We start from the raw sequence: 20555 nt of genomic DNA on the forward strand, positions 1-20555 counted from the left end.
TTCCAAGGAGAGGGGAGAGGAGAGAGGAGAGAGGAGAAGAGGCTGAGGGAAGACTCCCAAGGGAGGGTGTTCGGAAAAAGGTTGAGAGGCTGCCAGCTCTGCAGGCAAGGGGTGACATAACTGGGCTCCACAGGGGTGCCGCAGAAAGAAGGTAGTTGGCCAAGGGAGCAGTAGACTCAAAAAGGTTGAAAACCTATGATTCAGGGTACCATCCAAGTATGTCCAATTTCTGCAACTCCATTTGAAAACTCTCAGAGCTATACACTCTGCTAAGCCATGCATTTTTCTGGACCCTCTCTCCACCCCATTTGACAGCCAGGTTTTTCTGCTCTGTCAACAGGTCATACAGAGGAAACATCTCACTTCTGTTTGGACAGCGTTATAGTGGATTAGGGCAATCTTACGGGTGAGCAAGCAGAACACCCCACTGCTCTGTAGGAGGTGAGCTAGCTGATAATCCCCTTCCCTCCAAGAGACAAAACGCACTTTGGACCTTTCAGGTTTGACTTTCTAGAGGTGTACAGTGTTGCCACTGGAACAGGAGATGTGTATGAAATTTGTGTAAGGGGGGGAATATGTGACACTTTGGATCCTGACCAAAGTAGCTAGAGATCTGGTGGCAGATGTGTTGTTTGTATTGGGATTATAGAAACCATTTTCGGTACATTTTGAAGACTTAAATTCTCTCTTCTTAACACCATCAAAATGGAACCAGTCATTAGTGATTTTTAAAAAATGTATACTGCCCTTCATCCAAAGATCACAGGGCCGTTCACAACAGAAAAATACAAAACGAGAATGCAAAATATATTAACAAACCAAACCACCACCAACCCAAAGCAAATTTAAAAAGCCATAGAATGTTAATCTAATCAGCCAAATGCCTGGTAGAAGAGAAACATTTGCCTGGCACCTAAAGATATGTAATGAAGGTTGCATGTGAGTCTCCCAGGGGAGAGCATTCTACAATATATCGTGTTATTTTAGATCATCTTATTTTTACTGCTGGTAACTCAGACCAGCTGAATTTTATCTCACTGTTGCTGTGTGTATTTGGCCAAAAGCACATTTTAAAAGTTGTTATCTTGATTTAGAATCTCAATCAAGCACACAAATCAATCTGGCTTACCTGACCCAACATGCCTTCCCCCACTTATGAATGCAAACAAACCCCACTGCAGCCAAGCACAGACAACCAACCACACCCTGGGCCCCCAATCCCTCTCACGACCAAGGAAATGCAACAAGTGAGTAGAAGGAGAACGTATCCAGTTGACTCTGACACAAAACCCCACACGCACACTGTACAAAATATAAATTTCACCCCCCCTCTCCCCACCCTCTTTGTCTTGACCTTATACTGTACTCAACACTAATGTCTCATAACAAATGTAAATGGTCTGTAGAAAAGACTGCACAACCTGAAAAAGAGAGACAAGGCTTGGTTTACTAACCAAGAAAATCTTTAATAAAACATTTTTAAAAAGAAAAAATAAACTCAATCAAGCCTTACTTCGTCAGATTGTATCCGTATCACCTGTATAACACTTGCTTCCCATTCTTTCTCCAAGGAGTTCAGAGACAGTATCTGTGAGATTTACAGTTCTCCATCCCAGGTGCTACCAAGCGCCAGATTTCCTTAGCTTCATGAGCCAGAAATACAACTAGCAGGGTGGTAGCCAAATCATCTACACTTAGGAAAACATACATTCTTTTAAGAAAATAAATAAATTCATTGTTTTATTGCCCTGGTTCTCACTTGGTCTTTGCTCCTCAAACGTTTTATCTGCATGAAAATACACCACAACTAAGCCTTTTTTATCTTCTATAAAATAACTATAAATAGAGTGCCATGCTGCTGCTGACAACACCTCCTTTCTTATTCTCTAATACAGGCCTGAAAATTAAACTTAACCAACTCACCTGTAGCAAAAAAATAAATGAAATCAACTGCCTCCAGTTGACCCCCACAGGGTTGCTTGGGGGAGGGGAAGTGTGTTGATACTTTTATTCTCTTCCAGGCTATTTGTGAGCTAGTAACTTTTGTAGGTTTATATGTAATGCTGCTTGAATCCCAGTCTGGATTGTGGCTATGCCCTAGGTCTACCACTGCCCCAGACCTTATTATAATGCTCCCTGAATACTACGTTGTGAGCCTGTTTTATGAAACAAACAAACGCGTGCACACACCATCAATATCTTATATACACAGATGTAGTCTGTGTAGTCAAGAAAGCCAGGAGGTTCCCAATTTGGTTGTGTCTGTGTCCAAGTGATAAGACGCTGTCTTTAAAAAAAATTAAGCACTACATCTTAGAACGCTGACACAACGCAATGTAGTGAACATGTAATACTAGCACGGTGTTTGGGAGGGCATTTACAGTATTGTCTCAATTTAATTGGTCTAAGCTGCAACCCTATGCATACTCACCCACAAGCAAGTCCAAATGAACATAGTGGGATGTATTTCTGACTAAACGCACAAACAACTGCATTGCTAATAAAGTTTCATGGTAGGGCACTGGCTGAGACTCCAGCAGCTAGTAAAAACGGCATTAAAAACTGACAAAAGAAAACCAAAGTATTAAATGAAAGTGATACTCCAATAAGGCATCTTTTACAATTAAATTAAAAAAAAAACCCCAGAACTCCACAGAAACTTAAAAGCTCTATATTTTATTGGGCCAACTTCTACTGGTCACAGTGTAAGCTTGTGAATTTCAGTAAACCCTTCTGTAAAAGAAGATAGCAAGGTGTTACCTTATTTGATCTTTGAAACACCGGGGACTAAAGTCTGCAGAGTCATGCCATTGCATGCTCATTTGAGTCACCACTTTCGATAAGCAACTATTTTAAAAACAACAACACCATTGCGACAGATGCATAGACCTGAAATAAAATGAAATGGAAAAAAAAACTACCATTCTTGATCAAAGGTTATTAAAGGTCTGAGCATTATCTTTTTTATATATATAAAATATTTATTGAGATTTTACAAAAAACAAAGGTTTACAGAATAAAAAGAAAACATATAAAAAGAAAGAAATAAAAAAAATACCAAAAATACATAAAAGAGAAAAAAGAGAAAATAAAAATACAAAATGCAAAAAAAGCGAATAGATAAGAAAAAATTAAAAACAAATCCATTTTTTTTTGTATCTTTAAACTCATTAGCTTGTTTCCTTGACCTCCTCACACCTCCCCTTTTTGTATTCCCATTTACATAATTAAATCAACAAATCCTTACCCTCTTTCATTTATCTTAACTCTATATCTTAACATATTATAACTCTATATTTTCATCCATTATCAATCCATTTTTGCATATTCTTATTAACTTTGTTGCTAATGCCACTTATTTTCAATCCAACATCATTTTAACATTCATTAATTTTACAGTGTTTCTGCAAATAGTCTTTAAATTTCTTCCAATCTTCTTCCACCAACTCTTCTCCCAGGTCTCGGATTCTGCCAGTCATTTCCGCCAATTCTATATAGTCCATCACCTTCATCTGCCACTCTTCCAGGGTGGGTAAATCTTGTGTCTTCCAATACTTTGCAATAAGTATTCTTGCTGCTATTGTTGCATACATGAAGAAAGTTCTATCCTTCTTTGGCACCAATTGGCCGACTATGCCCAAGAGAAAGGCCTCTGGTTTCTTCAGAAAGGTATATTTAAATACCTTTTTCATTTCATTATAGATCATCTCCCAGAAAGCCTTAATCTTTGGGCACGTCCACCAAAGGTGAAAGAATGTACCTTCATTTTCTTTACATTTCCAACATCTGTTATTGGGCAAATGATATATTTTTGCAAGCTTGACTGGTGTCATGTACCACCTGTATATCATTTTCATAATATTCTCTCTTAAGGCATTACATGCCGTAAATTTCATACCGGTGGTCCACAACTGTTCCCAGTCAGCAAACATAATGTTATGTCCAACATCTTGTGCCCATTTAATCATAGCAGATTTAACCGTTTCATCCTGCGTATTCCATTTTAACAGCAAGTTATACATTCTTGAAAGCATCTTAGTTTTTGGATCTAACAGTTCTGTTTCCAATTTTGATTTTTCCACCTGGAAGCCAATTTTTTTTGTCCAAATTATAGGCCTCTCTTATTTGATAATAATGAAGCCAGTCTCGCACTTTATCTTTTAATTTCTCAAAACTCTGCAATTTCAATTTGTCTCCTTCTTGTTCCAATATTTCCCAATATTTCGGCCATTTGGCCTCCATATTGAGCTTTTTCTGAGCCTTTGCTTCCATTGGTGATAGCCACCTTGGGGTTTTATTTTCAAGTAAGTCTTTATATCTTATCCAGACGTTAAACAATGCTTTCCTGACAATATGGTTTTTAAATGCTTTATGTGCTTTAACCTTGTCGTACCACAAATATGCATGCCACCCCTAAGAACCCCTTAGGAAGAGAGGGAACATTCTTCTCTGAAGCCAAAATGACATGGACAAGAATTGACCAAATATGGATAACTAGAGGACTGGCACCTAAGACTCGAAAAGTGGAAATTTGCCCAAAAACTTGCTCCGACCATAATGCTGTGAAAATGGAGATGAAACTAACACCAATCGGTTCCTTCAGATGGAGGATGAATGACACCTTGTTTAGAGATCAAGAGGTTATCAAGAAGGCCCAAAAAACCTTGAGAGACTATTTTGAGATAAATTTGAATACTATTACTGAAAAAAGAATAATCTGGGACGCAAGTAAAGCAGTTATGAGGGGGTTTCTGATCCAACAGAATACAATAAAGAAGAGAGCCCAAAATGAAAAAAACTTCCTGTTTACGCCTTCCCGCTTCAGTGCCAAATTAGACCCTTTTTTTCTTTGATCCCAATCTTTGAAACTTCACCTACTCACGGGTAGTTGTTTAGTAGCCGAATTGTCACAGGAAAAAGGTCAGCGCTCTCTGGCAACAGCTGCGCGGCTTCACTCCACGGAAAGAGCAATTGACTCTCAGCACCGCGCCGATCTCCCCGCTACGCTCCGGACCCCCTCGCAGGGTTCCCTCGCGATTTGGGGGGGGGCGCTGAAGGTGCCCGCCGAGTCCCACGGTCACAGGCTTCACCCGCCTGTGGTTTCCGAAAGGGTCCCCGCTTCGCCGTAGCGGCAAGACCCGATTTCCGCGGAGCTTCTCCCTCCAGACTAGAGGGAATCCGCCATTGCCAATGGCGCCGCCTCCGGAAGTCTAAAGGTCTGAGCATTATCATTCCTACAAGTTAATAAAAGGAATAGTGCACGCATACCATAATAACGTTTTAGGACAAGCCTATTGTTCTGCTATACTGACAACTGCTATGGCATGGCTATGCCAACTTCTACTGGTCATAGTGTAAGCTTGTGAATTTCAGTAAACCCTTCTCCGCCCCCCCCCTCCCGCCGTCATGGCTCCTCTCTTACACCAGCTGTGTTGGTTGCCCATTTCTTTCTGGGTGAAATTCAAAGTGCTGGATGTAACATAAATGGTTTTACTGAAAATACCATACTCTGCCATCCACTTAGGCCTGAATAAAAAACTTTCCTGTGTATCTCAGCACCATTAGAAGTATGGTTGGTGTGTAAAAGGGAACAGACCTTCCCTTTGGTGGTGGCCAAGATGCAAAGATCTCCTTGTTCCAGGAGATCAAGTTTATCTGCCACCAGTTGTTTATCCATTCTCATTTGAAAACACCTTGACCCTGCTACTATGTGGTTTTGTTTTGCTCCTTCTGGATTTTTTCCTTATAGGTTTTTTTGTTTTGTTTTAATGGTTTCTTTCATCTGTCCCCCCACTCTTTTTTCAGTATCTATAAAGATACTTCATTAATTCCCTTCTAAAATTAAGTTTCCCAACTCCTGCTAACATTTTTGTAATCCTAACCCCACATAAACTGGCTGGGAGAAGTTGAGGTGCACCACCTCCCCCAAAAAACCCTGGGCAAACGCAGCTAGGATGCAGTTTCATCTCACACAGGAGGTACACTAACATATTCTTATAAATTTTGGGGGGCCCAAGACTCACCTAAAATATATAGATTCAATAAAGGGTTAGATATACAGTATATGGGTATATATAGGTTGTCATAAAGACACCACAGTCTCCACTGTGTCTCACTGCCCAAAAGGAAACACAGACCCCAGTAAGAGTGCCTGGTACCCCTGGAATCTCATCTTGCTTGGATATTGGGGTGACATGTAACAGAATCTACCTGGTTAGCATTGCTCTGCCTGAGATTTTCTGAATGTATTCTATGATGTAGTTTAAGCAGCTGTAATATTACATTCAGCTCTCAACCAAATATGTAAAGAAAGCCAGCCAGCTAGTCACATGTGGTTTATTACGCAGCTTATTCCCTTGGAATGTTATAAACACTAATGCAGTAGACATCTGCTCCACTACCAGGTCATGAGAACTACAGCAGTTAACCCTACTAATATTTACATACAATTGCTTGTGCGCACACACATTTTCTTCAGGAGAGGGGGAATGTACATTGTACTTGCCACTTACAATTAAAGGCCAAGATTCAGAGAGCTGGATTTCCAAAAGTCATGTCGCCCAACCCTCTCAATGTAGAAAATCCCATGCTACAGCATCCCTAATAGGTGGTCAACCAGCCTCAGATGAAAAACCTCTAGGAGAGTTCTCTGTTTTGGGGCCAATGAACAGGGTTTTTAAAATTTAGCTTTGGGAGTTGTAGTTGTATGGGAGTGCCAACTGCAGGGGGGGGGGTCCAGTCTGACCAAATATATCACCATCTACATTACTTTATAACAACTATTGTCAAAAAAAGCATAGGTCTGGAGGACTAACATAATGATCTGTAGGCTCATCAGGAAAACATCAATACTGTATTCCACAGCTGCAATCATTAAAAATGAGCCCCCCTCCCCACTTAACAGCAGAGTTTGGTATATACTACTATGGGTTACAGATCTTCCATAGTTTAAAGCTGCCATCCTAAAAACCAGGAAGCCTATTTGTGAGCACAATAGGATTTACTTCTAAGAATTGTTAGGATTGCACTGTAAACAAGCACCGTTTGAGGATATATTTACCACTAACACCTTCTTGTTTAGAAAGACTTTACCACTGAAACCTTCCTGTTTAGAAATGCTTTGGGAGCATGAATTGTGCGTGTGTGTGTTTTGCCTTTAACTTGTTGCAAGGAATTGTTTCCACAGGTGGAAGGCGGCCAGTTACTTTAATTGCTGCTTCATATCTGCTTTTGTATTCTGAGATTTTCGTAATCTCGTTCTCCTGTGTTTACTTTCATCTTGTCATAAGCCACCTTCAGCTTTTTCAGAGGAAAGGAGCGGCTGGCATACACGTTTTAAAGGCATGCATACATTAACTTTAAAAAAAAAATCACCCCCTCAAACGCGCGGCGATGTGTGGCCGCGACAAGTTTTACTACCCCATGACACGGCTTCCCAGGTGTCAAAACATACATTTGCCACAGGAGCAACGTGGACGAGACACCTGACCTATGCTCCTTTGCACAGAGGATCAAAAACTGCAACAAGCGTGGGAGCAACAAGTTCCCCTTCTCTTTCCAGGACCAGCCTAGTTAGGGAGCATGGGGGTTTTGCGTTTTTTGCAGGATAGAGCCCTTGGTGACTCTGCATCTCCCAGGTGGCATCCCAAACATTTCCCTCTGGCTAACCAGGCTGGTCCCTGCGCCCGCCCCAGGCCCGCCGCCCCCCTGCTCTCCCGGTTCCTTCTCCTACCTTTTGCCTCTTGCTCTCCCAATGCACGGATTCAGGCGCCTCGCGAGCAGCACCTCGCCGCCATCCTCTCCCCGAGCAGCGCGCGACCCTCACAGCGCCGCGCGGGGAAGGCGCTCTGCAGGCGCCTCCCGGAGCAGAGCAGAGCCCTCCCCCAGGCGCCAGCGGCCTCTCGCACGTGGAGAGGCGAGGCGGGGAGGGACCCGGTGCCTACTGGGGACTGTAGTTCTGACGAGGCCCCGGCGCTGGGCAAGGCACGGCGGAACTACAGCGCCCACAATGCAAGGAGGGCGGAAGATGCTCCCGCAGATAAGCAACAACGCGCCAACGAAGCCACGCGCTCGCCTGCTTCCGTTTGCAAAAATCAAACCCAACCCGGTCAAGTCGCCCGACTTGGGGTTACTGTTTTCTTCACCGGGAACGACATTAAAATATGAGCGACCAGGAAAACTTTTCGCAGTGTCTGCCAGCAACTAGCGGGTTTTGAGCTTGCAACGCGATGCTTAGCCCGAAGTGGCGTGGGAAGCGATGGGTCTCGCTTGGAAATCCCGCTCATTGCTGGTGGGTCCGGGCTGACACCTGCTGCGGAATACGGTTGCTCCTCCTTCGCCTTTAATAACTGCAGAAGCGGAAGTTTCCTCCGGTGTCGCTCGCACGGTCGCAGCTGCTGCAATTCCCTCGCCTGTCGAGGGCGCGGGAGCCCCATCTCCTTTGCCCTTAGGCATCCCTTATTCCCGGGGGTTAGCTGTCCCTCAGCTCCTGGTGCAATCCTATGCCCTCTTCCTGAGGCCGCGCAAATCCCCAGAGGTTGCTTGGCGCTCTTAGGGACACACGGCGCTGCCTTACACAAACGTCATCTAGCTTCGCGTAAATTATAAATTGCTGAGGGATCTGGTGGAGCACGGAATGGTTTTTTTGGCCCGCTGTAGCAATTGTATATGCTTTTAAATATTGTATATCGCTTTCTTTCTTTCTTCTGCATCTCTATTTTGCCTCTCACAAGCTGAATCCCACACAATTCAAACTGAAATGCAACGCAAGAAGCCACGAAACGCAATTAAAAATCAATGTGGGTACTTAATGCGCGGCCTCCTGTCAATTTCGATCACAATTCCACGGGCGGTTCGCGGACCACCTGAATGAAGCAGGCCGCGGCTTGGGAAGCCTTAGTCTGCCTGCGCTATCTGGTTCCCTCAGAGTTTCAGGCGGGCTGAGGTCAAGTCCTCCATCCCTGCTCATCTCTCTTCAGTTATTAGCTACAAAATTTATATGTCGAAGGAGAGAATATGTTGTGTCTGGAACTGTCAGCTTTGCTAGGAATATCCGACCGGTTGGAAGGGAAGCCCTTCACATATCACGAGGTTTCCCCACATGAGCCTGTGCTTCTGAGGTCGTTGGACGGCTCCATCCCGCTAACCAACAGCTGGCCCCAAAATGCGCGGGCGGGGGCAGGACTTCGCATATTGCCGCTCTTCTAAGTCGCCCAACCTATCCACCAGAGGCCGCCACAGCTCCATCTCTCTCCCTTTTTAAATACTTCTTCATCATACAAACAAGCATTGAATAAAACGAACAAATAATACAAAAACAGAAGAAAATACAATAGCAAAATTACAAGGATAATAACATAAACTACAATCAAAAATATAAAGTACAGCTCCATCTCTAAAAATCATCCAGTTTATAAATAAAGGGGCTGAGAGAGCCTTTTCTTCAGGGGACATGGCTGGTCCATTAGGGCAAATGGGGGTGGGGTTTAAAACCTTCCCTTTCCTGTGATCCCCCTTGTGCTGCTCAGCTGACTGGGAAACAACCATGTGTAGTAAAAACAACAACAGTAACAAAACCTTTCCTGGGTGGTTGAGGGAAAGCTTAAAACTTGCTTCTCCCTGGGATTCTCCTTGTGCTATTCAGCTAACTGGGGAACTTCAGAGTTAATCTCCACCTGGAACCCTGGCCAGCTGATGACTGGGAGGTCAATGGTATCAAAAGCCAACGAGAGATCAAGAAGCAGGAGTAAGCTTGCCCTCCCCCATCTCACTCCAGCAGGGAAACCAAGGCAGACTCAGCCCCATGGTCAGGCCTAAACCCAGTTCAGAACAGATCTAAACAATAAGACTGTTGGGTGGTTGGTGAGATATCACAAAAAGTTTCTCTTCGGCGCATTGCTTAGCTTTTCAATAGACAGACGAATATGCATCTCCATATGCATCATCATAGTCTGGAGGATCAGGGTTGCCTTCAGCGGGTCTCCCACCATCTCTGAGAACAGGATGTGGTGATACAGTTACAGGCTGAAATACACACAAAATTAATTTACTATATGAAATACTTTTCATTGTCACCACCCTTGTTTTACGGTCACAAACAAATGTACTCCCAATGCCATTTTCTCACTGGCTTTTAAAATATGACCCTCTTAAAATCCGATCAAGATACTTAGATGCTTACCATGTCATTGCAGGCTGCCATGCACCCAAAATGTGCTAAGAAAACAGTGGTGGAGAACTCCAGAATGCTGAACAAGAGGAGAAAGATGACATGGCCAATACCTACATACTACACAGCAGAGAACCTTGCATAGTATACTTGTTCCTCCTACAAATTCATTCAGTTGTAACTTTAGAAAGTACCCTGCTAAACACATTCTGGGTGCACAAACAAACACATTAGGAAAAGTCGGGGGAAGTGCAGTGGTGACTATTTTGATTCTTTTGATTAAAGGGTCTACTGTACAGTACAGAACATTATATACACCTCTTCAAACATAAAACATAAGACAGAATTGTTAATGTGTAAGAACCTGGGCAGGGACTTCCTTAGTATTTGAGTGCTTTGCAAAATCACAAAGCAAAGCACCAAACACACATCTGACAAAGATTTGATAGGCTGTTGTACTTGGAATGCACAAATAAAGCTAAAAATATTTGAAGGCTGTTATTTTGGGATATAACGCATTCTGGTTGATTCATTTTACATTTGTGTAATAGATCAATTAAAGGACGGAGCAGTCTAAGGTACACCTGTGAGAGTACTCTCATGTATCATCCTTCCCATGGCATTTGCCTCAAGGCCTTTTAGAACCCAGGGGCCTGCAGATGGCTAGCAGCTGACAGAAAACTATTGACAAAGACACACACCATGCCATGGTGTCAGAAGCAGATTAAAGGGGACAGGATTAAAGGGAAGGGTTCTATTATAGCCTGTGGAGGACAAGCACAATGGCATTCTCTACTGCAAGTTCTTGAAATGGCACGTGAGCAGCTATGTACATGATTCTTTCCTCCACCCCTTACTAAAGATGTTGGTTTTAGACTCCTTTGTTTACATTTTTGCCATCTTTCCCCTATATTGGCTTGGCTAATATTTGGTCCACCAAATTTTGGTGGGTGACAACTCCCATCACTTGCTGACTGGAGCTGGTGGGAGCTGGAGTCCAATGACATCTGGAAGACCACGCCTTAGCCAAACCTGCTCAGCATCCCTTGTGCGAAGATGAGGAATGTCTGAGCAATGACCCACTGAAGGGCTGCTTGTTATTCTGTGATGTGATGAAAGTGTAGAAATGTCATGTGGACATATGCTGTGAAAACAGGAAGCGAAGCATGATTCTTTCCCATTTACTCATGTTCCCTTTCTTGGATCTTGCCTATAAAGTTAATGGTTTTCTTACTCACGCCTCTTTGCTTGTTCACTTATCGTTCTCAAAAGCCCATGATAATGTGAATCAGCAAATACAGCTATCTCTGCTATGTATAGAATGATGCCAGCTAAGGCCATCACAGCACTTGTGATGTTTATTCCAACACTGCATTTCACCTGAAAGAGAGACACAAGGAATTCAGCCACCAACAAAACATTTAGCTACCATAGGTCACACCCCCCCCCACCTCCACCAATGATTCCTAACCTGATTTGCTGTTGAGTTGTAGTATTCCTCTGTGGACATCGTCCGGATGGTGTTACTGAGCAGAGAAGAGCAAGGCAATAGAGCCTTCTGCCTGATGACTGCCCTGATGTCCAGAGAGGAAAATGTCTGGGTCCTATTGCCAGATTCCCAGTGTTGAGCCCCCTCATATTTTATTGCATGAAAGTTCATGGGATCATGAGTTGGGATGGGAGGAAATGGAAGAGGAAAGAGGGAAATGTTCTATATCCCACCGAGCAGTCATTCAGGTGTTTTTCGGCCGGCATGGACAGGGATCCAGAAAAAAGGAACTGTTCAAAAGAAAAACAAAAATGCATTTTGCTGCGGTTCACTTAAAAATACAGGAAACCCAATCTACTCCCAACTACACAGTACTGGCAGGGACTGGCAGGGCCCAAAACAGTGTGTGGCAGAGGCAGGGGACCAGGAGAGTGAGCTGGGAGAGGGGACCTGTGGTTTATGGGGTGTCACACCACCCGCAAGGCAGGGGAGGAGGGAGAGACGGAGCAGTTAGAGGAGGTGGAAGGTAAGTAGGATGTGGAGGACAAAGAATGGATGTTTCATGTGAGGGGTGGGTCAGTAGATTCCCAACCTTCGCCCACAGATAAATGCATCACATTCAAAAAGGTGCATATTGGGCAAAAATGCTTACAAAATGTATATACTAAGAGAAAAACACAGGAAAATATTGATGAATTTTTGCGATGACTTCTTTTTAAAAATTGCAAATGGTTGTGGAAAGGTAACAAACTGAACCTTTGGAATGGAAAAATGAGAAGCTGAGAGAAACCTTAATTGACAGATTTCAACATCCCTACAAGTGATAAGACAAAGAAACTTGCACAGAAACTTGCAAAGAAACTGTCTAAACCACAGAGCCTAGGGCTTGCCGATCAAAAGGTTGGTGGTTCGAATCCCCATGATGGGGTGAGCTCCCATTGTTTGGTCCCAGCTCCTGCCCACCTAGCAGTTCGAAAGCATGTCAAAGTGGAAGTAGACAAATAGGTACTGCTTCGGCAAGAAGGTAAACAGTGTTTGTGTGTGCTGCTCTGGTTCGCCAGAAGCGGCTTAGTCATGCTGGCCACATGACCCAGAAGCTGTCTGCAGACAAACGCCGGCTCCCTCGGCCTATAGAGCGAGATGAGCGTGCAACCCCAGAGTCGTCTGCAACTGGTCCTAACGGTCAGGGGTACCTTTACCTTTACCTTTTACAAGTGATAAGGCAAAGAAACTTGCACTGGTTCTTAAAGAAAATCTATTCTGGTTGCTCAGAATCACTCTAGAACCAAATGTAATGTTGTGGCCTAGTTCCTTGGATAAAATCTCTGTACCAGGCGAGTAGTCCTGAGGTACTGAAGACACGGGGGGCTTGTCCACATTTCTGCTTGTCCCATGCTTTCAGAGAGGTTTTTCATTTGTCCCACTGATTTCCCTGATTGATGTTTGTTGTGATTCAGCAGTAAAGAAAGAGTGGGTTTTCCTGGGGGAAGTGGCAGCATAAACAAAAAACCTCTCGGACCCATGCCTAGAAGAAAGCATGAGAGAAGCAGGAGCACAGACAAGCCCTGAGATTGTGGGAGAACCTCTTCCATGTAGCAGCCAAGAGGAATCCATTGGGAAACCCTCTCCTGCAGGAACTTCCATGGGTGGTGAAAGGGAAGAGCTTCTCTGTCATTTGCCAAAGGGAATATAAGTTCTTCCTCCCTAGGCATTTCCCTAGCCCCTGTGCCCAACATTTACCATCAAGCCAGTGGTAGATTCATCTGGGGACTTAACAGCTTCACCAAAATGCAGCTCTCAAAAAAAAAAAAAAAAAAAAGAGGTGGGTGTTTTTTTTACTATTAGGCATTATTTGTTTTGATGGGAAACTTAGGTATGTACAAACTTGTATGAATATTTGATTTAGAGCTGTTGAGAGAAATAGGTACCTATTGAAGACCAGACAGCAGTCAGAGATAGCTCAGAGATTTTGGCTGATCCACCAGCAGTCTCCTGCCTTAATCACTAGGTGCCACAATGTGTGTTGCAAGCAGAACTGCCAGACCGTTAATATTGTAAAAGACCAAAAAAAAAAAAAAAAGTTGTTTCCTCCTCTAGAAAATGGTGACCAGACTGCTTAACTTCCTGGAGCCCAAAAGACTGCCAAGGAATCCCTATGCTCCAGCCATGGAGCCCTTGCACATTGCAGAGGATTCTGGGATGGGTTTGAGGGTGTACATCTGTTTCACAGTATTGTTTAGGCCCATTATGGTTCACCATTCTCTGTAAGCTGATGCACCTCGATCCCATCTGAACTCCCTTGCAGCTGGAAATTTTAGGTGGACATCAACAGAGGACAGTGCTTTTTAAGGATGTTTGTACACCATTTCTAATCTTCTCATTCGCAAACCCTTATAAGTTTCCAGGGAATCCTAGGATCCCCCATAAAACAGGATGAAAACTACCAATACAGCTCCATCAGGATGTAAAGGATGAATTTCCATGCTTCACATTTCCAAGGAAACACTTGATGCCACTATCTGAAGGCACCATACTTTCAAAGTGTCCCTTTCTGTCTGGGTAGATATTGCACTGCCCTTCTATACTGGGACTGATTGAATGATCTATTCACATGCAAGCCATTGATGTAGCAGACAACTCCCCCCCCCTCCCCGCACCTCCTGCCTAGCAGAATCTTATTGGAAGGAAGGAATCCCAGAGCAGTGAATCACACAGAGAAACAACAGACATATGCTTTCCTGTGGGTGCCCAGGAGCCCTCTGTTATTTATTTATTTCTCGGAGCACCCTAAGCCACGTACAGGTGTTCTTCTCACAGCACTAAGGGCTGGACTATTTTACATGTCCCTGCTCACATGCTGATCTTATGCATAACACTTAAACGGGGTGGGGTGGTGGTGTCTGCTGAGTCCTGCCTGGGCAATTACTGCCAGAGCTCCCAGTTTGCAGCTCTGTGCTATAGCAGCCCAGCCAGCTCCCCAGCGGTGAGGGTGATGCAGGCACCCACTCTACCGTGGATGCAAATCCACACGTGTGTGTTTTCCCCCACTCCCCTTTACAGCCATTGCTGGTTTGCTGCAGATGAAGATGCGGCTCCTCGTGAGACCGGCTTGCTCTGAAATAACACTGAGAAGGGGAGGAGGGAGGGAAGGAGAAGAAATAATGATGGAATGCTTTCAAACCTTGGGGGCTGAGCTTTATGTGACGCTTCAGCGGCTGGTGCTTTTTTTAGCTGCACTGATTCCATCTGTGCCTACTTATAGCCCTGCCGTTTTGTTTGCTTTCTCCCCAGATGAAAAGGCTGCGTGGGGATGAGCTGTCAGTCGTTCTGAGAACCTCATGTGTCCTTGTGGCACGGTCACAAACAAAACCAGATCCAGCCCAGTTCCCTGGATCTTCTGCCACATGCTCAGGCGATATAGCCCGCTCTTTCCACTTGCTGCAAACGTGTTTTCAGACTTGGTTTTTCTCTCTCTCCCCCTCCATCCTCCTCCTCCTCTCTCTCTGCCTAAGCACAGATGGACTTCCCTCCCTCCTTCCCCCTACTCTCTCTTTGCATCACTGTCAACACCATACAGTTTGCTGAGTTCACACCGAGCAAGAGAGGAAGGTTTGCGATGACTCACCAGAGCTTTTCCTCTTCATCCAGAGAAAGACCCCTGCAGGCTTCTGTCCCAAATATCCCCCATGCCAGATTCAGTAAAAAGGCTGCATGTAGGTCTCCTTTAGTCATTCTCCTTTAATAGCTCTAATTCTTTTCATACAGGGTGGCATTCACATTTGGGCAAGGGGGCAGTGGCATGGGCCTGCACAAAGCGCTATTTATGTCCTATTTGAAGGAGTCATTTGGACTCAAGCAGCGCCTTTAGCCAGTGAAAGGACTCGTTTGGTCTCTTTGTACAGACCAGTATTTCATTTACAGCGGGGGTAGCCACTGTAATGGCCTCCAGGTGTTTTAGATTACAACTCCCATCAGCCCAGTCAAAATGGCCAAGGATCAGTGGTGGTGGGAGATGTAGTCCACATCTGGAGTGAACTACATTGGCTAACCCACGCAGCCTGAGATGAAACATGCTTAATCAGAAATAAATCCTACTGAGTTCAAAGGGACTTGCTGCCTCATATAGGTATCCTTAGGAGTGCACCGTGCGAGTTCATCATGCACTGAGTATAGCATCACATGATCTTAGTGACATGCATGTCTGAATATGCTGTTCCAGATCAGTCCTTACAGATAGAACTTTTGTACCATCATGTGATGCTCATTCAGACGCAGTGCTTCTTCTCAGTGGTGCTTGGTTGCATATGCAACTGTGAGTCAACATCAAATACATTTTCACATATTCAGAGAACACGTGGATTGGAGATTGGGATCATGCTCCACATGCTCAGCCCCAACTGCAATCCCTTTCAGATTTGTATTATACAAATACAGGGAAGTAGGAAGTGGGATCAGGGACACTCAGTTACTGAGCATTCATGCATACTTGTGTATTCAATAGACTGTGTGCAGTATTTGCTTTTCACGGTCAGATCATGTGCACAGTCTCCATGGTTGTTGTGCTAATTAGCTGTTCAGCTCACACAAATCTCTCTCTCTCTCTCTCTCTCTCTCTCTCTCACACACACACACGTGTGTGTGTGTCCTCTGTTTGGTCAACCTGTGACCTCAGAACACAGAAGAGATGGGTAACTGACACCCCAATACTCCTGTCCACTGACTAGCTCTCCTAGACCCACCCCTCCCCAGCACCCTCTGAGTTCCCAACTGCATCACTGCCCAGGGCTATGCAGACACAGAAGGCCAAATCTCTGTCTGTCATGAGGCATCCAGACAGCCCCCGTATAGGAAGTGCCAAGGTGAGGTCACCCACACAGGCACATACTGTAGAAGCCCTTGTTCTAGAATCCTTGGGGGATATACTGTATACTGTTTATACTCAGCTGAGTTTATGCTTTGGCTGGCTGGTTATTTGGGGCTTTCTTGCAAAGCAGTTTATAAATCAATTAAATTTAACTTAAACCAAACCTATTTATCCATGGCTGACTTCATCGGTTGCCTACAATTTACTTCAAACCATCCAGATCTCTGCACAGATGTGATGATGGAACGCTAGCCTCTGACACTATGTGACAAGGTTAATAACCCACGTCTCTTTCTCTTGGCAGGTTGATAAGTGGAGTTGGTGCATGTGTTAACTCACGATGGGTGGCAACACCCTTGACACTTGTATGCATCACATCCAATAATCTTCCCCTTACGACATGCCCGCAAGAGCTGGCTCTCTACATCCAGCCTCCTCCATAAGCCCACAGAAACTGTGCCAGTTTGCCTCCGAATACCAGTTGCTGAGAATCACAAGGTCCTGCTTGTGGGATTCCGGAGGGTCTCTGGTTGTCCACTGTGAGAACAGGAGGCTGGACTAGATGGGCCTTTGACATGATGCATCATGATCTTCTTATGTTCAGATCTCTCTGTATAGCAATCCATGAGTTCATTGGGGAGACCATGGGGTCAGTACAAGTGGAACAGCTCACTTTGCAATGTGGCGCCTCCTGTTTTGGATGCTGCTGCTGTCACTGAATACAGGCTGAGTCACGATCCCAAAAGACTGGTTCATCATGCCAGACCTCTCCTCCAAAGTGACTGTATGGTGGCACTACCATGTAGAAACTGATAGATGAATCAGCTCCATTTTGACAGTTGTGGGTGTAACATCTTTGTGCTCTATTAGGCATACTGGCACTGTCACCTAAATTCTGTGGTAGCCCCATCTGCTTTTATACACCAACCAAAAATGCACATAGTACAATATCTACTAGCTGTTCCATTGTATAGGCGGCAACCATTTTGTGCGGGGTTGCGTTCCTGGCCCCCATGCACATTGGTGGAGTGTTCATAAGCCCACTCTGCCTATTCCGCCCCACCCCTGTTCTGCCTTCTTCAGGGTCCAAAAGGACCTGTGAATCCAGGAGATGCAAGCAAGCAAGCTGAACTACATTATGGGAGATGACAGCCTCCATGCTCCACCATAGCTGGCCAATAGCCAATTTGACCTGCTGTAGATATTGTTCCCCCTCTGCACTCTAAGATATATTATCAACTGGTTAGATCCTGAGTAAGAACGGCATCTGAATCCATGTTACCCAAAAGGAATTTGGGAGGCAGAAAGCACCCCCCTCCTCAGAAAACAAGGAGCCATTTACAAGAACAGAACTTGTAATCCATCAGTATTTAATGCTGCATTTTATGATGGCACTCTGTCTAGCAGCATGTGTATATTTTTAGGAGTGGCAGTGTAGTATAACGTTACTTTGGGAAAGCAAAAAATAACACACCTTTCTTCACAGAAAGCAACTAATGGAATCTCAAAATGTTCTCTATTACAGCTAAGTACTTTTCATGAAATATTAGCTAATTGTCTACTAAACCTAAAATGATTCCAGCATCTATCTTTAATGAATGGAGATGTACAAGGAAATGGTTATTTGCCTGGGAATTGGATCTATCTGCAGCCAGATTAACCCGTTAGTTGACTGTACTCTTTGCTTGTTTCTCCCTACTGAAGGTTGTGTACTTGAGCTTCACATGGACCCTGTCTATACCCATACAAAGTTTTTATTCAGTTTCTCAAACGCTACTTCCTGTACTACAGTAACAGAGGGTGTCTGCGTGATCTATACATGTGGTGGCTATTCTATGGTTGGCTGGTTGAGTGACAAGGCAGTCTTCTGTTTAAACATGCATCCTTTTTATGCAGGAATTTCCTCCTCTTGGGCTGCTGCTTTCAATACACTGTAGCTAGTGCTTCAACGGCTCCCTTGCCCAACTACCTTCTTTCTGCGGCACCCCTGTGGGGCTCAGGAGCCTAGTTATGTCACCCCTTGCCTGCAGAGCTGGCAGCCCCTCACCCCTTTTTGAACACCCTCCTTGTGGAGTGTTCCCTCAGCTTCCTCTCCTCTCCCCTCTACTTGGGAATCCTCTGGGCAGCTGCAGCTGCTGCCCCTGGTCTCTGAGTTGCTCCTCCCACTGCCCCACAGGGGCCTGGGAAGCACCCCCTGACCAGACCCAGAGGCGCAATTCGCCTGGGGAGCTAGTAGACAGGGCTGCTGCAACAAACAGCTGTGCAAGCCTTTGGGAGGCAGAGATGTAAGAGGGCATCAACGGAAGGAGAGAAGGAAAGAGGGACAGAGGCTGGTGTTGCCTGTGGCACCCCTGGCCATCATTCAAGGCACCCCAGGATGCCATGGCACATTGGTTGAAAAGCACTGTTCTAGTGACTACAAATAATCACTAGTTGATGCTTGCTATAGTAGCCCTCATGGACAGCTCAAGCATCCATGTAGAGTACAAAGTGGAAGACTTTTGAGTTGGAAAATAGCCTGTTCATCCTCTACCATTGGGAGCAGAAACCTCTTTGACTCTATGAAGAGAGAATGTATTATGTTTATGCAACTGAATAAGCAGAGGTGGGTAGAAACAGAGTACAGAGCAATCAGGCAAGAAGACCTTCAGGGATAGCGGACTGTTCCAAAGTGTGGTAAAAAGAATCTTAAGCCACATGGGTTTTAGTTCAAAAAAGGATGAGGCTAAAATAACGTGGCCTTTTGTTTGTATAAACACACCCTGAAAGAGGAATTAAAGTCAGAAATGCTTCTAGACTATTATACTGTACATGTAAACTTTACCAGATTAGGGGCTGGGTCACTCTTTTCCAGGGTGTCAATTCACCCTAGAAATATGGGCTCCAATAAAACAGTAAGTTGAAAAGCAAGCAACAAACAAACAAACAAACAAACACACAAACAAACAAAGGCCCATAACAAACTACAGTTCCCAGGATGTTCAGGCAGAAGTCATGCGCTTCAAATGTAAGTTGTGCTTGCAGCCTCTGTAGCCTCCACATTCCGTCCTGTCACCAAGTCTAAGTTATAGTATGTGGAACGGAATAAGCACGTACGCTGCCTCCACTGCCTCCATTCCCCACCCACCCCGCTTTCCTCTTTTATTTCATCTGAGATTTAGAATGGAAGCCCCTGGGGGAAAAGACCTGTCCTCTTGTAAAGTGCCAGCAACACTGATGGTGCTATATAAATGAACCAGCCTTGCTGAGTATCATGCACAGGACTACCTAGCACTCTTTCCCTTGTTTGCGTGGACATGGACCTCGCATCCTATGAAACAGGTAAGTACTTTCAGCAGACTCGGCCTCCTTGACCTTCAGGGAACTTTCCACATAGGAAGGTCTTTCTGCAGTGGAAGCAGTAGTGGGTGAAGTTTCTAAGTAGATGTGATTGATTCTGTTTTATGGCCTTTAATGATGTTATCAGTTGTGACATTTTATTGTATGCAGTAGGTGGTTTATGGTCATACTGTAATATGTATGTATCGATTGCTAGCTGCTTTGCTTCCGAAACTGGCATACGTTAATCATGGCACGTTGATTGGCCAGACTATTTGGATAGATCTTAAAACAGCATGAGGGCTCTTATTCAAGCTTACGTTTACCCTTGGGGAAGTGTGCCTAAGTGATTTCACAGCCCTTGCTCCTCTGCAATCTTAGCTATCCAGTCTTCTTCAGCTCTGCTGCTTTTTTTTGGGGGGGGGGGAAGATTCCAATTATTTTTGAGGTTGCTATGGCAATATTGGCTTCAAGAGTATCGCAGATCACCTTTGTAGCACTTAAGCATGACATGGATTTGGATTAATACCTAAGCCTTTCAATGACTATTATCTATGTCTGTCTGTCTGTCTGTCTGTCTGTCTGTCTGTCTGTCTATCATCTACCTACCTACCTACCTATCTACCTACTTACCTACCATCTATCTATCTATCTATCATCTATCATCTATCTATCTATCATCTATCTATCTATCTATCTATCTATCTATCTATCTA

The 20555-nt window shown here is 44.5% G+C and overlaps 1 protein-coding gene across 3 annotated transcripts in view; it reads right to left on the minus strand.

Annotated features, from left to right (window-relative positions):
• The window catches only part of SLC19A1 (solute carrier family 19 member 1), a 27728-nt gene extending 19396 nt beyond the window's left edge, over positions 1–8332 (minus strand). Inside the window, exon 1 of one of the 3 annotated variants that reach the window (XR_014547606.1) lies at positions 7733–7913. The gene's annotated coding sequence lies outside the window, so the exon portion shown is untranslated. Of the gene's footprint in view, positions 1–2760; positions 2890–7732 lie in introns of those variants that run through there. The other 2 variants (XM_083611799.1, XM_083611800.1) reach the window with 2 other exon arrangements.
• Positions 8333–20555: the final 12223 nt, after the last annotated feature.

This window comes from Podarcis filfolensis (genome assembly GCF_964270895.1).
Source record: "Podarcis filfolensis genome assembly, chromosome: 1".
In the NCBI taxonomy this organism is placed as follows: domain Eukaryota; kingdom Metazoa; phylum Chordata; class Lepidosauria; order Squamata; family Lacertidae; genus Podarcis; species Podarcis filfolensis.